Source organism: Sus scrofa, chromosome 15 (assembly GCF_054392235.1).
Source record: "Sus scrofa isolate SSC_HxYL_T2T_F1_AM1 chromosome 15, Sscrofa_HxYL_maternal_Yorkshire_Landrace_v2.0, whole genome shotgun sequence".
Taxonomy (NCBI): domain Eukaryota; kingdom Metazoa; phylum Chordata; class Mammalia; order Artiodactyla; family Suidae; genus Sus; species Sus scrofa.
The window spans coordinates 27,241,362-27,263,709 of NC_139397.1; the positions used below are offsets into that span (position 1 = coordinate 27,241,362).

The following is a 22,348-nucleotide window of genomic DNA, read 5'->3' on the forward strand; positions in this document are numbered from 1 at the left end:
TATGTAGCAGCCTGTGGCAACACTGGATCCTTAACCCACTGAGTAAGACCAGGGATTGAACCCACATCCTCACAGACACTGTGTCAGGTTCTTAACCCGCTGAGCCACGGTGGGAACTCCAGCAGTAATACTTTAAAAGGAATCTTCTGAGAAGTAGGCTTAAAGCATTCAGTAAACCATGTTGTAATCAGATGTCTGTCATCCAGGCTTTGCTGTTCCATTTATAGAGCACAGGCAGGGTAGATTTAGTATAATTCTTAAGGGCTCTAGGATTGTCAGAATGGTAAATGAGCATTAGCCCCTAATAAGGAGTTAGCCTCTTCTTTGAAGCCAGTCATTGACTTCTCCTCTCCAGCTGTAGAAGTCCTGGATGACATTTTCTTCCAATAGAAGCCTGTTTCATCTACATTGAAAGACTTTTGCATAGTGTAAAATTATTAATTAATTAATGCATTAATTACCTTAGCTAGATCTTCCAGATAACTTGCTGTAGCTTCTGCAGCAGCACTTGCTGCTTCACCTTGGACTTTTATGATTTGGAGATGGCTTCTTACCTCAAACTTCATGAACCAACTTCTAGCTTCAGACTTTTCTTCTGTAGCTTCTTCACCTCTCTCAGTCTTCATATGATTGAAGAGAGGGCCTTGCTCTGGATTAGGCTTTGGATTAAGGGTATGTTGTGGCTGGTTTGATTTTCTCTCCAGACCATTAAAATTTTTTCCATGTCAGCAATGAGGCTGTTTGACTTTCTTATCATTTATGTGTTCACTGGAGTAGCACGTATAATTTCCTTCAAGAACTTTTCCTGTGCATTCACAACTTTGCTAACTGGTACAAGAGGCCCAGCTTTCAGCCTCTCTCAGCTTTTGACATGCCTTCTCACTAAGCTTAATCACTTCTAGCTTTTGATTTTAAGTGAGAGATGTGGGACTCTTCTTTTTGCTTGAATAGTTACAGTACATTGTGTGTTTATTAACTGGCTTAATTTCAATATAATGTATCCGGGAATAAGGAGGCTAGAAGAGAGGAGAGAGGGTAATGGTAGATTGTTGGAGCAGTCAGAACACACAACATTTATTAAATTCATCATCTTATATTAGTGAAATTCATGGCATCCTATTACAATTACAGTGGCAACCTCAAAGATCACTAAGCACAGATCACCATAACAAATATAATAATAATAAAAAGTTTGAAACATTATGAGAATTACCATAATGTGACACAGAGACAGAAAGTGAGCAAATACGGTTGGAATAATTATGCCAATAGGCTTGCTCAGCACAGGGTTCTCACAAACCTTCAATTTGTAAAAAAATGCAGTATCTGTGAATCAAAACAAAGTGAAGCACAATGAAATGAGATGTGCTTGTATATCAGTTATATCTCAATAAAGCTAGAAAAGAGTGAGATACCCTTCAAGTAGTTCAAGGGAAATATTCTTTAAATTAAAAGCTCCCCAAAATAAAAGATGACAAAAGAAATAGAAAGTAATAATCACTGCATCTAAGGAATCACACAGTTTGCATAGGGAACCAAAATAAACAAAAACATTGAAAAGCAGATTTAAAACAATACTCATCACAACTGTACAAAAATGTGAGGCTTATTCAAAAGCCAATTTTGTGAAGTAAGCAAGCAGTTTCTTCTTAACAAGAAACACCTTTAGCAGATGTGTGGCAGGTGGAATTTAGTAGCCATCCACTACCTACTATCTCTTAGAACTTCTGTTAGTTTATATATATATATGTATATATATATTTTGTCTTTTTAGGGCCACACCCATGGCATATGGAGGTTCCCAGGGTAGGGGTCAAATCAGAGCTGTAGCTGCTGGCCTACACCACAGCCATAGCAACGCCAAATCCGAGCCCTGTCTGCCACCCACGCTGCGGCTCGTGGCAACAGCAGATCCTTAACCCACTGAATGAGACCCAGGGATTGAACCCACGTCCTCATGGATACTAGTCAGGTTCATTACCACTGAGCCACAACAGGAACTCCTGTTAGTTATATTTTTATTGTCTCATTTAATCAACCCCAAGTAATGTGAACCAGGTTTACAGAAGGGGAAACTGAAATGCAGAGAAATTAAGTTACCAGGGATGGTAGCATCTTCAAGCAGTTGTTACTATCTAGGATCTTACTACTCCTTGTTTGTTTTTTCTCTCTCTTAACCTGGTCCCCACCCTAACAGTAATCCTTTTCTTAATTATCTCTAAATTTTAAGCATGGGTGAATTCTATTTTCTGTTATGATCCTGTGTTGTAACAACAGAAACTGATTTTGGCCAAATTGAGACAAAATAAACAAACTAGAGCAAAGTAAAGAAAAAAGGCTCTGGGATTGCTCTCACAGAGAAAAGGCTAGAAATAATAATGAATGCAAAAAGAAGAAGAAAGGAAAAAAGGAAGAAAGATCTAAGATATTAGAGAGAAGCTAATGACAAAGATAAATAAAAAGGAACCAACAAAGATACTGGATCTCAGGGGTCAGCTTTCTGTGGACCAGAGCAAGGCAGAGAGGGGCAGAGGATAGTGATGGTGACAGTTGTAGGTGGGGGGGTTTGCCAATGAGAATAACCATATACGTTCTTGTCAACTTATGTTACTTTCTTAAAGGATCACAAAGATTTTAACTCTATGTCAAAGATTTAGACTCTATGTTTATGTCTCTTTGCATTGAGGTATAGACAGACAAGTGCTCAGTTGGGTATGCATGCATGTGCATTTGCACACACATGTACACATGCCTATGTGTACCTGCATGCACATGTGTGCATTTGCCAAGTTTCCACCAGTGTCTTTGTGAAGCCTTGATCTTTCCAAATTTGAAGGAAGGCATAGTCTTCAAAGCAGGAAATAGGTAGCATTTTAGGGACTCTCTTCAAACAATGAGTCCACTTCATTTCCTGAGTTCATCAGCTCTATTGTATTTAAAGAAAGCAAAATAAGCCAAATAATTTTATAGCCAGAGAACAATGTAATCCATTCTCATTTATTTTTCTCAGATTGGCAAATTTCCTTTGCATCTCATACGGTTGCTTTATTGATTCGTTTTTGAGCTATTAAAAAAAATTCACCTTTTGGAGTTTGGAGTTCCTGTCGTAGTGCAGCGGAAACGACTAGTGTCCATGAGGATGTGGTTTGTATCCATGAGGATGAAGTTTCAATCCCTGGCCTTGCTCAGTGGGTTAAGGAGGATCTGGCATTGCCATGAACTGTGGTGTAGGTCACAGATGCAGCTTGGATCTGGCATTGCTGTGGCTCTGTCACAGGCCAGCAGCTGTAGCTCCATTCCCCTAGCCTGGGAACCTCCATGTGCCTAGGGTGCCAAAAAAAAAAAATTCCTTCTGTAGCCTGAAGTAATTGTGAGATATTTCCTTCTCATTTTAAGCCATAATTCCTTCTAAGTGGGGCTTTTTTATTTCATGTGAAATATTTATTCTTATCATGCTATTATTTTCATCTTGATTGTGCTGAGGTAATACTCCATTGACACAGTGTTGAAGTCTTCTTCCTACCATGTGAGGAAGATTTGTTTTCCTCACACCTTCTGGTGGGCTGAGTATTTTACATTATATCTACTTTTCTGTAGCCTGAGGAAATGACAGGGGCAAGGGGCCAAATCAACAGAGGGGAATGTGTGCAATCTGCATTTTTCCTTCAGAGTGCTTGAACTCTGTCCTCCCTCTTGAGGGTTTCTCAAAGCTTGGCACCAGCTCGCTGTGTTCCAGCCTAAGAAGATGACCTTCTAGCTTTGTGTTTAGCAACCGCTTTTAAAGGCCGTTGGCATGAAGAACAGGTCAAGTATCACGGAATTAAATTAGCTGACTTTCCTATGTGCAGTCAGAAGATGTTAGCTCTAGAGACAACTTAGAGTATTTCTCTGAGAAAATAAATCTTATTGACTCTCTTTAAAATTTTTATTGATAACGAGCAGCTACATAATTCCATTCTTATACTGGCCTTATAAGTTAGAAAGAAAGGATGCTGACCAAGAAGTTGGGAAAGCCCATGAGCATCATTGTGGAGACAAAAACCCGAATAAAGGAGTTGAGTGAGATGTTTCTAAACAATACCATGAACTGTGGTGTAGGTCGCAGATGCAGCTTGGATCTGGCAAGAAATGTGTCAGTGAAAGGAGCTAAGAAATAGCTGGTTTAAATCCATTCATATTTCCACAAACTCCAGAAAGAAGTCCAAAAAAATTATTAAGCTCCACAGTTTTTTTGCCACTATAATTTGATAATGTTTTGTTCTCCATTATTAAAAAGTCCTTAGAAAATGTTAAAGGAGTTGTGTGTAAATATACATTTGTTTTTTCATAACACCTCTCTGGTGAGCATTCCCTGGAACTTTTGCTGTAGTTTAAAGGAAAAAGAGGATAGAAGGCAGTGGGGGAATAAGATGAAATTATTAGCTATAATAATGATGCAGTCTTAGAGCTACTGTTGACTATCACTTTGAGTCGGAGAATCAGCCTAGAGCAAAACAGAGAAAGTCAAACCCTTGGAAACGTAATTTGAGCATCATTTTGGTTCATTGTATGAACTTCCCAGTTAAAAATCTAGACAAATCTTTGTTTCAACTACTTTGGGTAAGAGATCTGTTGCTGAAAGAGTTCCTTTATTAATATATTATGTTTCTTAGGGAAGCAACGGAGAGGGAAATTGTTGGACTTTGGAAATAACTAGGTCTGTACTTTGGAAAAGAGGACCCTGTTGAGGGGGGATGAATGTAGTCAATAAAGAAAGGGAGCACTTAACAACTGGGGGAAAAAACCCACCTAAACAAACAATAACAATGAAACAGGTGAAGAACATAAGTCCCCAGGTTGACCCCCCTTGGAGCTAGGGCAATCTGATGGTGACATTTATTGTCCCAGTTGATTTGTCTGATTTGCCTAGCTAGGTGAGTATCTTAGCTTGTTTCTTGTGTTTTCCCAGAAAAGTTTATCAGGTAGAGAGGACAGAGTCAGGGGATTTTCTGTTGGAGGGGGGAACCATTAGGAAATGAGAATGGGGTGTTATTATTACTGCTGTTGTTGTTCATTTTGTTTGTTTGTTTTTTGCTTTTTAGTGCCGCACCTATAGCATATGAAGATTCCCAGCCTAGGGGTCTAATTGGAGCTACAGCTGCCAGCCTGTGCCACAAACACAGCAATGCCAGATCCGAGCTGAGTCTGTTAGCTACACTACAGCTTATGGCAACGCCGGATCCTTAACCCATTGAGCAAGGCTAGGGATCGAACCTGCAACCTCATGGTTCCTAGTTGTATTTGTTTCCACTGTGCCATGACAGGAACTCCTGTTTGTTCATGTTTTTGATTTACCCAGGAGACTGAAAGTTCTTTGGAAACATCAATTCTGTCTTATCTTGCTTATTCCAGGACACCCAATTCTTGGTACAGTGCTAGACAATCATGGAACATAATACATGTTTGTGGCAGAGATCAGTAACTTTATCTCAGGATCAAAAACAGTTGCCTTGGATCTGATGAAAGTATCTTGCTCAGAGGAATGGCACAAAAATAGGAGACTCAGAAAGGTAAGGGACCAAGGGTCAGCTTATGGCTAAATGTATCATTGGGCATCTTACCTACTTGGACGTTGCTAAAAAAAAATTATCCTCAGAGAGAAAAAAACTGCAGCAATGTAATATACATCTGTTTTATATCAAAATTTAATACTTTGCTGATTTTGTAAATAGCAAATGTTCTATTTTATGGCCACAAAATTTTAAGCCATCACTTTGTGACTCTCAATATTTTCCCTATTAAAAGTCAAATAATGGATACTTTATGAAAATTTAAACTTTGGAAGCCAGAACAGAAACAACATTACTTCATTCTTAAATGAAAGGTTGTAAAGCATCTTTCAAAATGCTGTGATAAAGACCTCAAACTTAGTTTAAGATTTGCTTATCTGATTGCTTGGCTTAATGTAATCTTACTGAGCCAGCCAACCAGCTGTTCAAAATTAGGCAATAGTTTGGAAAAACATGACATCACCATTTGTGACAGCTTTAGACAAAGTTATAAAGCAGGTGAATTTGGCCTTCAGGAAATGCCACCTTCTCTTTCTAACTTGATCCTATTTTTCAGTGCCCTCTTCTTCCTTCCACACTGACCCTATTTAAGAAAATAATCAAAATACTAATCTGGTCATGTCACCTTTGATTGAAAGTGTTCTAATGGCCTTTGGCTCCTGGTAGGATAAAATCCAACTGCTTTGTCAGGATAAACAAATTTTGTTTTTGTCATCTGGACCTTTCTTATTTCAGGAATTTGCCAGTGTATTTGATCCTGTCTGAGTTCACTGTTGTTTCTTTTGTCCCACATTATTAAAGGCCAAGGAGGTTTTCTAAATAGCACACTTCTTCCTCATCCAAGTTCAGAATCATTGGAGGACTCAGACAGAAGTGTAAGGCATTTGGGGACAAAAATATTACCTTTGTTACCCATAGAGCTGAAGTTAGAAAAATCCCATTGGTGGACAAATGGGCTTCTACCAGAGCTGCCACCCCAGTAGACACTTATCCTAACCAAGTCATAGGCAGCCCTGGATGAGGGTACTTGGTCCATTTGTGCCCCATAGGATACTTCCCTGCAGGCAGCCTAGGTCCCAAGCAGATGGGAAGAAGAAGGGGCTGGTCTACTTAAGCCCAGTACCTTCTTTCAAATTTTCCAATCATGTTAATTCACTCTTCCGTGGAGAAATATGAGCTGAGGTGGGGTGGGGTGAGGAAGGCCAGGATTGTGATATACATGGAGGACTCTCCATACAGTGTGAAACAAAATAAGTAGAGAAGCATCACTCCAGTAAGATGGACTGACCTTCCCGCTTCACTTTTCTTATTGCCAAAGCACAGAGCTCTTTTAGTGAGGATTTTTGGATGATGGAGTCTTTTTTACTTGTTATGTCTGAAAACATCTTTATTTTTCTCACTTTTTAAAGATGATCTAGTTTGGTGGTTTTCAGAAGTTCCACAGATCTTCCTTAGTGGATACTGTGGTGGGAAAGGCAAGGAAAAGTGCTCAGCTGGGGTGGTACGGAGGGGCTGCAGGTGCTACCTGCCAGTCACAGCCATTTGGTCTTTACTTCTTTTACATATTGGGTTTTTGCATAATACTATTTTAAACAAAGATCTTGTCAGTAGACAGAATTTGAGAAATATTATTGTAGAGTAATCCTCCTTATAAAAATAGTAATAGCAAATACTTAAATAGCACTTTTATGCCAGGTACAACATTAAATGGTGTGTGGGTGTGTGTACAAACATATTAATTTATTTTTCAAAACAACCTGGTGAAATGGTTATATTATCCCTCTTTTATAGATAAGAATGAGGCACAGATAATTAAATACTTCTTCTAAAGTTTTACAGCTAAAAAGAGGTACAGCTGGAATTTGACCCCAGTATATTGAATTTGGAGTGTATATTATAAATGATTGCACCACTGTGAGTTGTACCACTATGAACTCTAACTTCATTCTATGAGTTAGAATGAATCCCATATCTAAATACTGGAAGAGGGGAAAAAGAACCTATACTTCCCTGATTTCCTACTTGACTTTTCTTGCTCCACCACAGCACTTTTCAGGGTGGCCACTCATTCTGTGCATGTGTGATGCTGACTGACACTGTGCTCACTGCTGCTGAGTGGAGATGACTCTGGACTTGGATATTCAACATCCCATTTGACTTTACCAGTTGGATGACTCACAAAGCTTCTCCAACTTAGGAAATCCCAAACAGAACTGGTGATGCCACACCCCACAAACCTGTTTGCCCTGCCCCCATCTGCTTTCAGGAAATAGCATCATCGTTTTTTGTCATTTACTCAGACCAGAAACTTGTTCGCTATCTTTAATTCCTCTCTCTTCCCACCTCCCACATCCAACCTACCAGTGAGTCTTTTTGATACCAACCCCAGCTACAGCTGGAATATTTGTAAGTTCCTCCAACACTGCTGCACCCCACTAAGAAAAACAATGCCGTAGATATTACCACTCATATCCTTTCCTTTCTCTCTACAGAATGAACCCCCTCTGTACGCCTTCTGTTTTTCCAAAGGTTTAGACTTCAGTACACTCAACAACAACACTTTATCCAATCCTTTTTCTGTTTTGTAATATCATTTTGTGGGAAATAAATTAAAAGTCACAAACATCTCAAAATTTACCCTGAAAAGCCACAATTCCCAAACATTTCTTTCAGAAAAAATAAGAAATGAGAGTTCTGGTTGTGGCTTAGTGGGTTACGAACCCGACTGGTATCCATGAGGATGTGGGTTGGATCCCTGGCCTCACTCAGTGGATTAGGAGTTCGGCATTGCTGTAGGTCGAAGATGTGGCTCAGATCTGGCATTGCTGTGGCTGTGGCATAGGCTGGCAGCTACAGCTCCAATTAGACCCCTAGCTTGGGAACCTCCATATGCCCCAGGTGTGGCCCTAAAAAGAAAAAAAAGACCGAGTTCCCTTTGTGGCTCAGCAGTTAGCAATCCCAACTAGGATCCATGAGGATATGGGTTTGATCCCTGGTCGTCATCAGTAGATTAAGGATCCTGCTTTGCAGTGAGGTCTTGTGTAAGTCACAGATGCACCTCTGATCCAGCGCTGCTGTGGCTGTGGCTTGTGCCATTGGCTGCAGCTCTGATTCAACCCCTAACCCCTAGCCTGGGAACTTCCATATGCCTCAAGTTCTGCCAAAAAAAAAAAAAAGCCATAAGAAATGATAAATATACACACACTACAACTATTTCATCCTCAACTTATGTACACCTCATCTAATTTTTAATTCATATATTTGGAGTAAGCTATTCAGGCATATTTTATGGAAATTTGCCACAAAAAGCTTTTGCTATCTGTTTCAGTATTTAACTTTTCAAGATTTGATATCAAAATATATACTCGGGAACATTTAATTTCAAACAAAGTACTTAAACTGTGTTGAACTTGTTTAGTTTGGGCATATTTTAATCTTCTTGTTATTATATTGGCATGGTACAATTAATGTCCTATTTGAAATTCCATTAAATCTTCTATTATCGGAGGTTCATAACTGCAGCATAAAAAATTTTCTCCAGGCTGAAACTTGTTATACAAGGTCTCAGCCTAGAACCAATTAAAAAAATTAGTCATTAAATAGTTCGTCTTTGAATGCAGGCTTGTCATTTTCATTAATTTTTTTGACTAAGCTGTTTAGCCAGGTCTGTACTCTTCTGTGCCAATATTCTAAAAATTGTTTTTGAAATGTTCATAGGAATAGTGATGAGCTACATAAGGAAGAATATTTCTCATTTTTAGTCTGGGGAGTGGTGCGGCCCCTGTGCTCTCTCTGATGCCCACTGGCTTCCGGTCCAGTATCCTTCTGGCTCACTGTCGCCGTCACGAAAACCTTTATTTCTCTTCCAAGGTTGGCAAAAACCATTGTCTGTCTGTACAGTCATCTGTTTTCAGCCCCACACTTAGCTTCCATGTTTAGAGATACCCAGTACCACGAGTTTTCTGAAACTCCTCGAGTTCTGCAGTCAACGTCAAGTTGCCTCCTAGTTAGGCAGATGGAATAATGCTGAAGAGTACAGTTACTTGAGTGCACATCATGTATGCCATTCAATGGCCTTTTTTCCCCCCTATTTCTAAAAGTTTGAAGTATAGTTGATTTACAATATTGTGATCATTTCTGCTGTACTACAAAGTGATTCAGTTATACATGTACACATAGATTCTCTTTCAGATTCTTTTCCCATGTAGATTATCACAAGATATTGGGTAGAGTTCCCTGTGCTATCCAGCAGATTTCCATTGGCCAATCATTCCATATACCTCAGAGTGAATATGCCATTCTCAAATGCCCAGTCCATCCCCCTTCCTCCCCCGACCCCGCCCCGACCTGTCCTTTTTGGTAACCATAAGATTGTCAAAGAGAGATTCTGTTTCTGTTCTGCAAATAAGTTCATTTGTATCTAGTCTTTATTTTTTATTTTTTTGTCTTTTTAGGGCAACATCTCTGGCGTATGGAGGTTCCCAAGGTAGGAGTTGAATCAGAGCTGTAGCCACTGGCATATACCACAGGCACAGCAATGCCAGATCTGAGCCTCATCTATGACCTATGCCACAGCTCACGGCAACACCAGATCCTTAATCCACTGAACGAGAGCAGGGATTGAACCTGGGTCCTCATGGATGTTAGTCAGATTCGTTTCCACTGAGCCACCATGGGAACGCCTATATTTGTTTTTTAGATTCCACATATAAGGGCTATCTTATGATGTTTGTTTTTCACTGTCTGACTAACTTCATTTAGTATGATTATCTCTAGGTCCATCCAAGTTTTCTGTTTGACATCTAGATAAAGAGTTGTGGGCAAGAATTTTAAGTTTGAGAGTCTTCTATAGAGATTGCGTTTAAAGACATGAGAAGGGATTAGACCAACAATGCATTGTGTATAAATTGAGTACCAGGGACTGAGCTGTAGGGCACTCCATCAAGAGCTCAGGATGAGGAAGAGGACTGGAGGCTGAGAAGGGTGCTTAGGGAAGTGTGAGGAATCCAAAGGACTTGGTGTCCTGGAGGGCAAATGAAGAAAGTGGTTAGAAGAGAAGTGAGGATTATCCATGTTCAATGTGGCTGATAAGTAAGACTGTGAATTGACTATTGGATGCAAACAGTGAGAGTCATTGACGATGACAAGAGTAATTCTCATGGGGATTTAGAAAAAAGTAAATGAGGTGGTTTTAAATTATAACAGAAGGAGAGAAATTGGAGACAGCCAGGTAGATAACTCTAAAGGAATTGCTCCGGAAGTTCCCGTTATGGCTTAGATGTTAACGAATCCGACTAGGAACCATGAGGTTGCAGGTTCGATCCCTGGCCTTGCTCAGTGGGTTAAGGATCCGGCATTGCCGTGAGCTGTGGTGTAGGTGACAGATGAGGTTCAGATTTGATGTTGCTGTGGCTCTGGTGTAGGCTGGTGGCTACAGCTCTGATTAGACCCCTAGCCTGGGAACCTGCCACGGGTGTAGACCCAGAAAAGACAAGACAAGACAAAAAAAAAAAAAAAAAAAAAAAAAAAAGAGCAGTTGCTCTGAAAAGTAAAAGAAATGGAATGGTGGTTTGCAGGGGTTAGAGGTAAGAGATGTATTATTATTATTTTTTTGTTAAGGATAGTGAATCGGTGGCTTATTTGTATGTCATAGGAATCAACAATCAACCTCCGTGGACAGAACTCTTAAATGCTATAGTCTAATTCCAGATGCAGAATCTTTGCATATAATAGCTAATACATGAAATCTCTGGTCACAGCTGCATTACTATGCAAGAAAAAAGCATTTGTAAGCATAAAACACAATGGTTAAGTGCATATGCATATATACAGTTTTGTAGTCAAAATGCCTACATGTGTATATAAAATCATATATGTAATCCAACATATATGTTATATATATATGTGCATGTTTGCCTACTTCAAAGAGTTTTGGTGAGGATGGTTTCATCTACTGATATTTGTTGAATGCCTCACATGTTCAAGGCACTATTCTAGGTGCTGTGGATATAGCACTGAGCAAAACAGAGATAATAAATTCTCATACTTTTTTGTAATGCCTGACACATAGAAAGCACTCAGTAAATGTAGGTTCTTCTCATTATTATTCTCATTGTTATTATCATTTTCATCAGCATCAATACTGACTAAATAATCCTGGGACGGGGACCAAGGTCATGAAATGCTTAGAAATATGAAATATAATAAATGCTTGAAAGAACAGTGAAAATGTAAAGAGAAAAGAACATGGAATGAATCTATTTTTCAAAGATCAGAACTAGAAACCGAAGGTAGAAGGAGGGATATTATGGCTTGATATAAAAATGAAATCTCAAATAGGATGGCTGACTGTGAGGGAGTGATTAGCTCTCATGGTTGCTATTCAGGCAGCAGCTTCAGGAATGCTGCATTTGGTATTTCTCTTTGGGAGTAATATGTTAGACTTGAGAGTTTCTAAGATCATTTATGGATCTAAAATGTAAGAATTCTGTAAAATTTCTATAAATACAAATGTTTTCTCCTGTTTGAAGTTTTGACTCATGCATTCTTAGGTGAGTCACTTAACCTCTTTGGGTATTAATTTGGGGTCTCATCTGTAAAAAGATGAGACTGCTGTTGATGACCTGTAATAACTTTTTAGCTCTAAAATAACTGAGGCTAATGGAATGTCAACCACCTGAGAAAACTTTCCCACTCGTTTTCAGTGTTCGTTTTTCTTGGAGCTAGGAATGTGGAGACTTCTGGTCTATGCATAGTATATAATTCTATAATTCTTACTTTTCTTTGACATTTGACTTTAAAGATTAAACATTATCTAATTATATTTGAAAGAAACTTTTATAAACAAGTAGAGATAGCTCAGAAAATAACAACTTTATTTCAGAGAGAATAATGTGCAGCATTGGTAAAATCAAACCCTTACTCTTGGTTCTGAAATCTAAGTTATTAGAAGTGAACAGAATTGCAAACAATTATTGCTGTGAGAAATGGCTCCTGCTATGCAGTCTTAGGATGTTGACTTTGATCTGCACTGAGGTCTGGTTTTGTGGTACCTGGGAGAAGTACTGAGAATAAGATAACCCTTCCTAGCATATGTAGTTCTTTTCCTTTATATCTTTTTTTTTTTTTTTCCCTTCAGTGCTCCATCTTTCTTCCTTTTCCCTTATTTTCCTGTGCTGTTTCTTTTTGCTTTTTCTAAATTAGTACTTATTTGAATGTCTGTTATATGCTCAGCATAACTGATGAAGAATGGGGCAAGAGAATGTAAAGAAGTCTAAAATTTGGTCCCTCATTTTGGGGTGTTTGCAGATAATTCAGGAAGGAAGGAAGAAAAATACAATAAACTAAGTTGTTCTTACAGTCACCTTGCATTGTATTAAGTGCTGAGAAGGCAAAGATTCATGCTTTTCAAAAGTCTAGTATTTTGCAGACGTTACTTATTTAATCCCCTCAACAGTCCCATGAAATACTTAGCATATCCTTGTTTTGCAGATCAGAAGAATTTTGTCTATGTGTGCTTGAATCTAAAACTATTTCTTTTTACTACATTGTGCTGCTCTCTAGCAACAACAGAATATAATTGGATCAAGACTGTTGTAGGGTGGAGTTGGCTGTATTTGTAACAGGCATATGAGGAAAGGAAAAGATATTACAGGTTGTTGGAAAGATGGGTGAGGGCTTTATGGAGAGGTGGGAATTGAATCATTTTTCTCCATTCATTCTTTAATGAAATATTTATTAAGTACTTTATGCCAAGCACAGTGCTATACCTGGCCTCGCTGCTTGTGAGACACAAATTTTAAAAAGATTGATGCCTACGGACAAAATTATAACCAAAATTTTGTGAAATATATTATGTAGGATTCAAAAGCCATCTTTCATAATATTTTTATTTTCCCAAGTTCAACTGACATAAATTAATTTCAACTTCTTGAATTAAGAAAACTCTTAAGGGAGTTCTCTTGTGGTACGGCACGTTAAGGACCTGGCATTGTCACTGCAGTGGCTGGGGTCACTGTTGTGGCACAGGTTTGATTCCTGGTCCAGGAACTTTCACATGCCTCACGTGTGGTGAAAAAAATAAAATAAAAAATACAAAATAAAAAAAAAAAAAAAAGAGAGAATCCTTATGATTTAAAAAAAGTCAACCAAGATTCTTGCTTTGTGTTTGGTTTTCATTTAAAATGAACATTTAGCACAATGTTTTACAAATTTAGTTAAGCAAAATAATCACTGGAGGCACTTCTTGAACTTCAGATTCCAAAATAAAAAAAAAAAAAACCTTGGATTCCAGAAAAATCTGGAAATTTATCTAACAGTGGCTCCAGGTTATTTTTATCATACGCAAGTTTGGGAATCATTAATTTAGCCCAAAGCCACTTGAAATTTAGCTTTGGATTTCTTGGTAATCAACTCAGACTTGTCCAGTACAAGTTAGTTTAACACATAGCTGTAAATGTCAGTCAGATCAGTAGGCCAGAAGACATGAAATTGGCCTTAACTTTTGATGGGAAAAAAGCATTCTGAACCCAAGGTTAGATGAACAAAATTTGATGTAATTAATTTTAACCCATTAATGAAGGGGAAAAATAACTCAAATTAGTGCTTTTTCAAAATTCCTAAGATTAAAGCTTTTTTTTTTTTTGTCTTTCTAGGGCTGCACCCCATGGCATATGGAGGTTCCCAGGCTAGGGATAGACTTGGAGCTGTAGCCACTTGCCTACGCCATAGCCACAGCCATGCCAGATCCGAGCCATGTGTGTGACCTACACCACAGCTCACGGCAACGCAGGATCCCCAACCCACTGAGCGAGGCCAGGGATCGAACCTGCGTCCTCACGGATGCTAGTCGGGTTCCCCAACCACTGAGCCACGATGGGAACTCCTAAGGCTTTTGAGGGAAGAGAATCAGATGGAGTAGGTAAAAAGTGGTGGCACTATCATTCATTTTAGTTGTATACATAGATAGTTGGAGCAAATCAAATATGATAGGAAAGATGGAATCTGGTTTTTAGGAAAACATTGTTTTATTTTCTTTTAACACAGTTCAAGGCTGAATAGTAAGCAGAAACTAAGAATTAGGTTTTCAGATGTTAGAGGAGAATTGGTAAACAGTAAAAAGTCTGTTTTACATATAAAATGCCCGATAATTGTTTCTTAATGGTGATTGAGATAAGCTTTCTCAAAACCTGAGCTTTTTTTTTTTTCCCCCTGTTTTGATTAGGCAGTTCTGGGCTGGCTTGTGGTACAGGGAAGAAAAAGTACTTCAGCTTTTTAGTCCTTATTGGTAAAGACCAGTGTGATCTGTCCTGGATATAAATCAATGTGTTTAGGTTTGGTTTGGTCCTGGATTTACCTTGCTGTGTTATTTTAAGAAAATTACTTAACTTCTCTACTTTTCATTTAATTGGTGTTAAAGGAACCTAACACCACATATTCTATGAATCTTATTAGGTTATTGTGAGGGTCAAAGGAGATAATAAATGAAATATAAAGAGATAGTTACTGAACTCGACTGATAATCAAAAATTCTGTATATATTGTTTCACAGTGGTCTGAGAAGCATTACTTGGCACTGTTTAAGAGGATAGTTGGTCAGGGAATCAAAGTCAAAGGAAAGGCCCAGATAAATTCCTGATCTCCTTCCAGTGCCCACGCTCTCTCAGGTATCATAGTTTTAAGTTCCCATCGTCACCAGAAATTGTTTCAACATCAAAGAACAGTGGTGTGGGAGCCGCTCGTAAACCTCCCTGGGCCCTGCTCTGCTTGTTGAGCAGCTCAGATGAGGCTGTCACTCTCTTTTGCTGGCCATTTCTCATTGGGCCTGTAACTCACAGCTTGTGTTCCTTCCTAATTTAAATGCTGTTACTCACTTGGAACGCCAAGTGGGAAAATGCTGGCAATGCAAAGGTTAATGAAGTGCTGACACAACCCTAATTGCAGCGCACAAACATATCTCTGTAATTGTAGCTAGCACTTATCTCAGTTTCTCATACTTGCTCAGCCCATTGAGATCTGCCTCAAGCTGCATATGAAAAGGGGACCTCAGGAGTCTTTTGAATGAGCAGGGGCTGATAGAGTTATCAGGCTTTTGCAGATAGTATGCCTGCCACTTGGATTTGTTGTCATAATCAGTGTCTAGCAAAACACCTGGACTTCTGTGTGGACCACCACTCCCCTCCCTACCTCGACTCTGTCCTGATGCCTAGTTTCCCACTGACTGGGAGGGACAGATGAAACTGAAAGGGATAAAGGTGCCAGTCTGAACTGGTCCTCAGACGCTTGACTGAACATTTCCCATTAGGTCATTGTTTACCCTCATTTGAATATATGTTTATTTTCATACTTAAGAAAGCTTGGAAATGTGCCCAACTCATCCCCACAACTGAGTGTAGCTTTTAAAGCCCAAGCATGCTGATGCTTGTTGAGTGTAATTGGCCATGCTACATGGTGATGGCTTTGGGAGAGTGGAGGTGCTAATTTTGCAACTTAGGGATATCAATTCAGCTAATTTAATGAGGAATCAGACTCCTTATGATGTGAAACTCTAATGATATTGACTGTCTCCATTGTTTATCTCATTGTAAGCATTAAAATTTCACCTAAATTATGTACCTTTATGATGCTAATTAGGTCAGAATTGTTGGGTTAATATGTGTAGGTGGAAAGGCTAGCACTGGGTTTTTAAATTTTTTTCCATACTCTGTGTTTGGTTCTGATGAAAGATTTCATGGGGGTACATGTATGTGAAATTAGCAATCTGTCACCTACATCTACCTACCTACCTTTCTTTCTTTCTTTTTCTTTCTTTCTTTCTTTCTTTCTTTCTTTCTTTCTTTCTTTCTTCCTTCCTTCCTTCCTCCCTCCCTCCCTCTCTCTCTCTTTCTCTTTCTTTCTTTCTTTCTTTCTTTCTTTCTTTCTTTCTTTTTTCTTTCTTTCTCTCTCTCTTTCTTTCTTTCTATTTAATTGGTTTGCTTAAGCCAGTTATAGACATGACACTATTATGCATATGCTTGATGATATTTGTAGTCAATATGTTAAGTAGGTCATGGAGCTAAAACTTTTGAGATGAAACTGTTTATAGAAATTCAGTTTATAGTGATATTTGTAGTCAATATTTTGAGTAGGTCACAGAGCTAAAACTTTTGAGATGAAACTGTTTATAGAAATTCAGTTCTGAAATATTTTATTGATTTCCAAGGCAAAGGACTTTACCAGTTTTTACAAAGGAATGTTTAAGTCTAAGGCAGAGCACAGGGTTGCTTTTGGCTTCTGGAGTCACCCAGGAGCCAACTTTCAATTGTTTCACTGTTTCCCAGCAGAATTCAGTACACTTCAAGATCCACTCTGCCCTCATTCAGTCTATTTATTTACGCTGATGTTTGAATGTGTTACCCATTTTCTTCTTCTTCTTTTTTTTTTTTTTTTTTTTGGTCTCTTTAGGGTCACACCTGTGGCATATGGAAGTTTCCAAGCTAGGGGTTGAATCAGAGCTGCAGCTGCAGTCCTCCGCCACAGCCACAGCAATGCCAGATCGGAGCCTCATCTGCGACCTACACCACAGCACATGGCAATGCTGGATCCTTAACCCACTGAGCAAGGCCAGGGATCGAACCTGTATTCTCATGGATACTAGTCAGATTTTTAACCTTCTTAGCCGCAATGGGAACTCCCCACATTACCCATTTTTGTTAGCATTTTTGTTTGAAAGGGAAAGGGAAAGTGTGGAGAGGGAAGAGCTGATCTTGGCACAATAGAATGAGTCACTAAAAATGATAGAATTCCAGTGATTGGCGGCAAGGATACTTTCAGAAAAGGGGCCCTCCATAATACACATCACTCCTCTAATCAGCTTTGGAATAAAGGCCCCTACTCTAGACCATGACTGTAACAACCTTAGTTAGGGGAATGAGTGAGTATATGAGTGTATGATTTGTGTATTGGGGAAGATGAAACACACATGGAAGAAATAGCTACTGAAAATTCAAACAGCTCTGCAAAACATTGTGAGGGATAACACAAAGGGTAGCAGCACTCTGAAGAAATGAATATGTGTGCAAATGGCAGACCTGGAGCTCAGCTGTAGCATTCTCACATGGCTAATAACAGTCATAATGAAAATAAGGGTATGCAGTTACAGGAGCTGTCTTATGTGCTTCATTGAGTTATCCTTAAATCCTTGAAACCACTCAATGAAATGACAGTTTTTATTTCCATTTTAGATGGTGAACTGGGGCATAGGGAACCTAAATACCTTGATTAGTAAGCTGTTTGAGTTGTATCAAATTCAGCTGATTCTGGTGCTAAAACCTGAGTGATACTGTTTTACTTCCAACAAGGCCAGTTCAGAGTGTTCTTTAATTTTCGTTCTCTTCTCAGAAAATTTTATAGGTCTTATTAAGTCAAGGAAGGAAAAATGGCTAATTAAGGACACAAATTACATGTACCTAAACCGTGAACTCTGAACTGCAGTATCTCTTAAGCATCTGTTCGTTGTCAATATTGGATCAGATAAAGAGAAAAAGGTTATTTTTAATACCTCAAAAAAGAAATTTTTAGGAAAGCACAGAATATAATGAGTGTAAGGCTGTACTTAGAAAGTCCTTGCTGATCTCTTCATTTTCAGAGCAAAAACCATTATCTGGTTTTATTTCAATCAGAAAAATAATGCATTTACTTCTTTGAACTTCATGTGCAAATTTATTCTTTAGAGTCTTTAAAATTATTAAATTGTGAGGCTCTTCTAGGAACTGGATTCTTTCTCTTATTGAATTTCTGCTCTTGTACTGGGCTGGCCTTTTGAGGGAGTGGGAGAGTGACTGACTCCCCAGCAAGAGGAAGGAAGTGGGCTGGAATGGACAGATGGGCTTTGGATTCCTGGATTCAATTCCCAGCTCTGCCTGTCCCATTTCTGTGTGACCTGGGCAAAGCAAGTTACTTAAGTTCTCTAAAGCAGTGATTCTCTGACCTGCTTGTTAACACTCAAGAGTGCTGAGCCCCTCCCCAGAGTTTGTGATTCACTATTCCAGAGTGGGGCCACAAATTAACCAAGGTGATACCAACACAGCCCAGGGCTTGAGAAATGCCACAGTAATTCTCAGTGTTCTCATCACTAAAATTTCCATTTTTAAAAGTTTTATTGAAGTAAGTTGATTTAATTGTTGTGATATTATTTTAAACTTCTATGTTCATGTTTTGGGTTCTAGAAATTCCACTTTATCAAGGTATTTACTGACCATACACATGAGGCTCTCTAAGTTTGTTTCTTCCTCCAGTTTCTGAAAGCTACTTTACCGAAAGCTGGAAAAAATCTTTACATGTAAGTAGCTCTGCACATAAAAGAAAATTAATGTACAAAGCTTATGTAGAGTTTAATTTTGGTCATAAAATCCTTTCAGTAATTCTCTGGATATTTAATAAAATATAGCATCTTTCATAGGCAATTGTGATAGTATTGACATAAACATATCATTAATGTGTTTTATTCAGTAGATAGGTACTTAACATAGCTTATGTTTTAGTTGTCATAGAGATGGTTTTATACTGATTTTTGCATATTCTAGTTTGATTCCACTAGAATTGAAAGGCTCATGTTTTCAAATTTTTAATCAGAAAAAAGAGACAAATAGAAGATACAAAACAGGAGATCTACCATAAGTAACATCTACACAAATTAAATATAACTACATTTAGTTATAGAAATATAATTATGATTTATTTATATATAAATTACATATAATTTTAATATATTTTCATTTTAGGGATTAAGAATAGTTAAATTTGTATAATTTAATGTAGTATATTTATATGATATATGTTATAATTTATATATTATTTATGTAATACAATTTTAATTATATATGAAATTTATATATCATTTATATATTATATATTGTATAATATATTTAATATATTAAATAGATATATAATAGATATATAGTTATATCTATATATAATTTATGTATTATATAATCATATAATATTTATTAAATAACTATAAATAATGTAAAATATAATTTATTATATAAGTTATGGTTTATATAAAAATATAAATTTGATCATAAATCTTCTGTCAGACTTTTTTAATCAACTGTTGGCTATTCGAAAATTTACATATACAAATTATATATAATTTATGTAATATACATTTTATATTTTAAAATTAAGAATCATTAAATGTATATATTTAATACAGTATACTTATATATTATATGACATATATTTATATATATTATATTACTGTAGTCATAATATTTATATTGTGGACAAAGAATATTACCTGCCATGTCAATAGACAAGTATGTTGTGGTCATAAAGCTATTAGCCACTGCAGTTGCTCCCAGAGGTTCACCATGCAGGGACTACAGGAGGAAGAAAAACAGGATATTGGCCTTAGATAGTTAGTATACATAACAAAGGAATAATTTCAATAAGCCTAGACTCTTGTATCTTCCCATACATGGAAAGCACTACAATCATTAATTTAAGACAGACATCTGTTTTTGTGATTAGCAGTAATCTTTTGAGGTTAGACTGTATGTTTTTTTTTGTTTTGTTTTCAGCAAAAACTCCTATATACCCTAGCTCTTCCCTTCCCCCTTTGCAACAGTCCCTTTGAACTGCGGGGCTGCCTTCCTGGGCTACAGTCTTCACCAATGCCCTGAATAAAACACTAATCTTCAACTTTTAGGCTGTACATTTTTTCAGTCAACAATATATTATTATTTATATATTATATACTATATTTGTATTATGTTTGTTGTTTATATTGTTATATATCTAGATATAATTTATAATAAATATAAATATAATAATGCATCCTTTTTTTTTTTTTTTTTTTGTCTTTTTACTTTTCCTAGGGCCGCTCCCTTGGCATATGGAGTTCCCAGGCTATGGGTCTAATTGGAGCTGTAGCCACCGGTCTACACCAGAGCCACAGCAATGCGGGATCCAAGCCACATCTGCAACCTACACCACAGCTCACGGCAATGCCGGATAGCTGACCCACTGAGCGAGTCCAGGGATCAAACCTGCAACCTCATGGTTCCTAGTCAGATTCGTTAACCACTGCATCAAGACGGGAACTCCAATAATGCATCTTCTATCAGGCATTTTTTTTTGGTTAGACTATTCCAGCCTGAATCGGGAAAATAGTGGGGGAAGAGTTGAATGAAGCTAGATTATGTTCCAGACGTGAAACTCTGTGACTCCTTAAGGCTGGTTAAAAGATTGCTAGCTCATGAAGGGGTATCATTTTTTGTTAAAGGTCTTAAAAGTCCTTCTTCTCAGTTTATTTAATCATTACTGTTTCATTTGCGCTAGCTTTTTTTTTGTTTTATTTTGTTGGTTCCTTTAGGAAACTGTATTTACAGCCTAGATGAAATAGTCAGATTATGCTAGTAGTAAGTACTTAAGTATAGTTTTTATTTTTATTTTTTTTATTTTTTATTTTTATGTTTTTTTTGTCTTTTTGCCATTTCTGGGCCGCTCCTGCGGCATATGGAGGTTCCCAGGCTAGTGGTCCAATCGGGGTATGAGCCGCATCTGCAACCTTCACCACAGCTCACGGCAACGCCGGGTCCTCAATACACTGAGCAAGGCCAGGGATCGAACCTGCAACCTCATGGTTCCTAGTCAGATTCGTTAACCACTGCGCCACAATGGGAACTCCTAGTTTTTATTTTGATACCAGCTCAATTTCTTTTTTTTTTTTTTTTTCTTTCTAGGGTCACACCCACGGCATATAGAAGTTCTTGGACTAGGGGTCAAATCAGAGCTGCAGCTGCCAGCCTACACTACAGCCACAGAAACGCCAGATTCATCCGAGCCATGTCTGCAACGTATACCAGAGCTCACGGCAACACTGGATCCTTAACCCACTGAGTGAGGCCAGGGATCGAACCTGCGTCTTCAGGCATCCTAGTCAGGTGTGTTAGCGCTGAACTACAAGGGAGACTTCCACAGCTCAATTTCTGTTGTCAGGTGGCAACCAGGAAGGACAGGAGGAAAGAGGAGATCCAAGATGGGATGGTCTTCTCTTTAGGGGTTCTTAGAGCATAATGGATCAGTATGATAAATGAAAATCCTGGGGCAGCACAGAGACGTAAGAAAGGGTTATTTTGTAAAAAAGAATTCGGACTAACTCTTTGACAGTTCTGCACAGAGCGGTTCCTGTTCTCGTAATTTATCTGATTAAGTAATAGATAACACCCATAAACTTCAGGTCACATATTGTTCTCAAAATATAATTAAGAGCTTTTAAGGTATTTTAAATATTTCACTCTAAAGTTTTGGAGGGAGTTCCCTGGTGGCTCAGGGGCATTCTGTGGCTGAATTCACTACCTGTGGCGTGGGTTCTTCCACATGGTTCTGACCTGGTTATGATCCAGGAACTTCCACATACTATGGGTGTGGCCAAAAAAATTTAAAAAAACTTTTTAAATAAAATTTTTTTGTAAATTGCAACTCAATTAGTATTTGGCTTATTAGAACAAAGGAAGAAAAATGAAGGCAATTTTTCAGTAGAGGTTCTTATAGTTTTTTGAATAAAGTAAAAGAACTCTTCATCCATGGGTAATTGATTAATTTAATAATCAACGATTAAGAGTTGATGTGTTAGCAATAAATTTTCAGATAGTATTGAAACTGAAACATCTCTGACTCACACCTAGACTAAGCCTAGATTGAGACTTGAACCCACGTGCCGGGACTCGAACCCAGCCAGAACCCAGGTTAGGACTTGAACCCACATTTTTTTAATTAGAATTATTTACCTGGTGGCTGGATTTACTGAGGCTCAG

At 38.0% G+C, this 22,348-nt stretch overlaps 1 protein-coding gene across 15 annotated transcripts in view; it reads left to right on the forward strand.

Moving 5' to 3' along the window:
* LOC106506183 (uncharacterized) overlaps positions 1–22,348 on the forward strand; it is a 777,071-nt gene that overhangs the window by 44,403 nt on the left and 710,320 nt on the right. For 3 of the 15 annotated variants that reach the window (XR_014830565.1, XR_014830575.1, XR_014830563.1), the window contains exon 2: positions 5,392–5,549. The exons of the other annotated variants lie outside the window; for them this stretch is intronic. The gene's annotated coding sequence lies outside the window, so the exon portion shown is untranslated. The remainder of the gene's footprint in view (positions 1–5,391; positions 5,550–22,348) is intronic. 15 annotated transcript variants of the gene reach the window in all.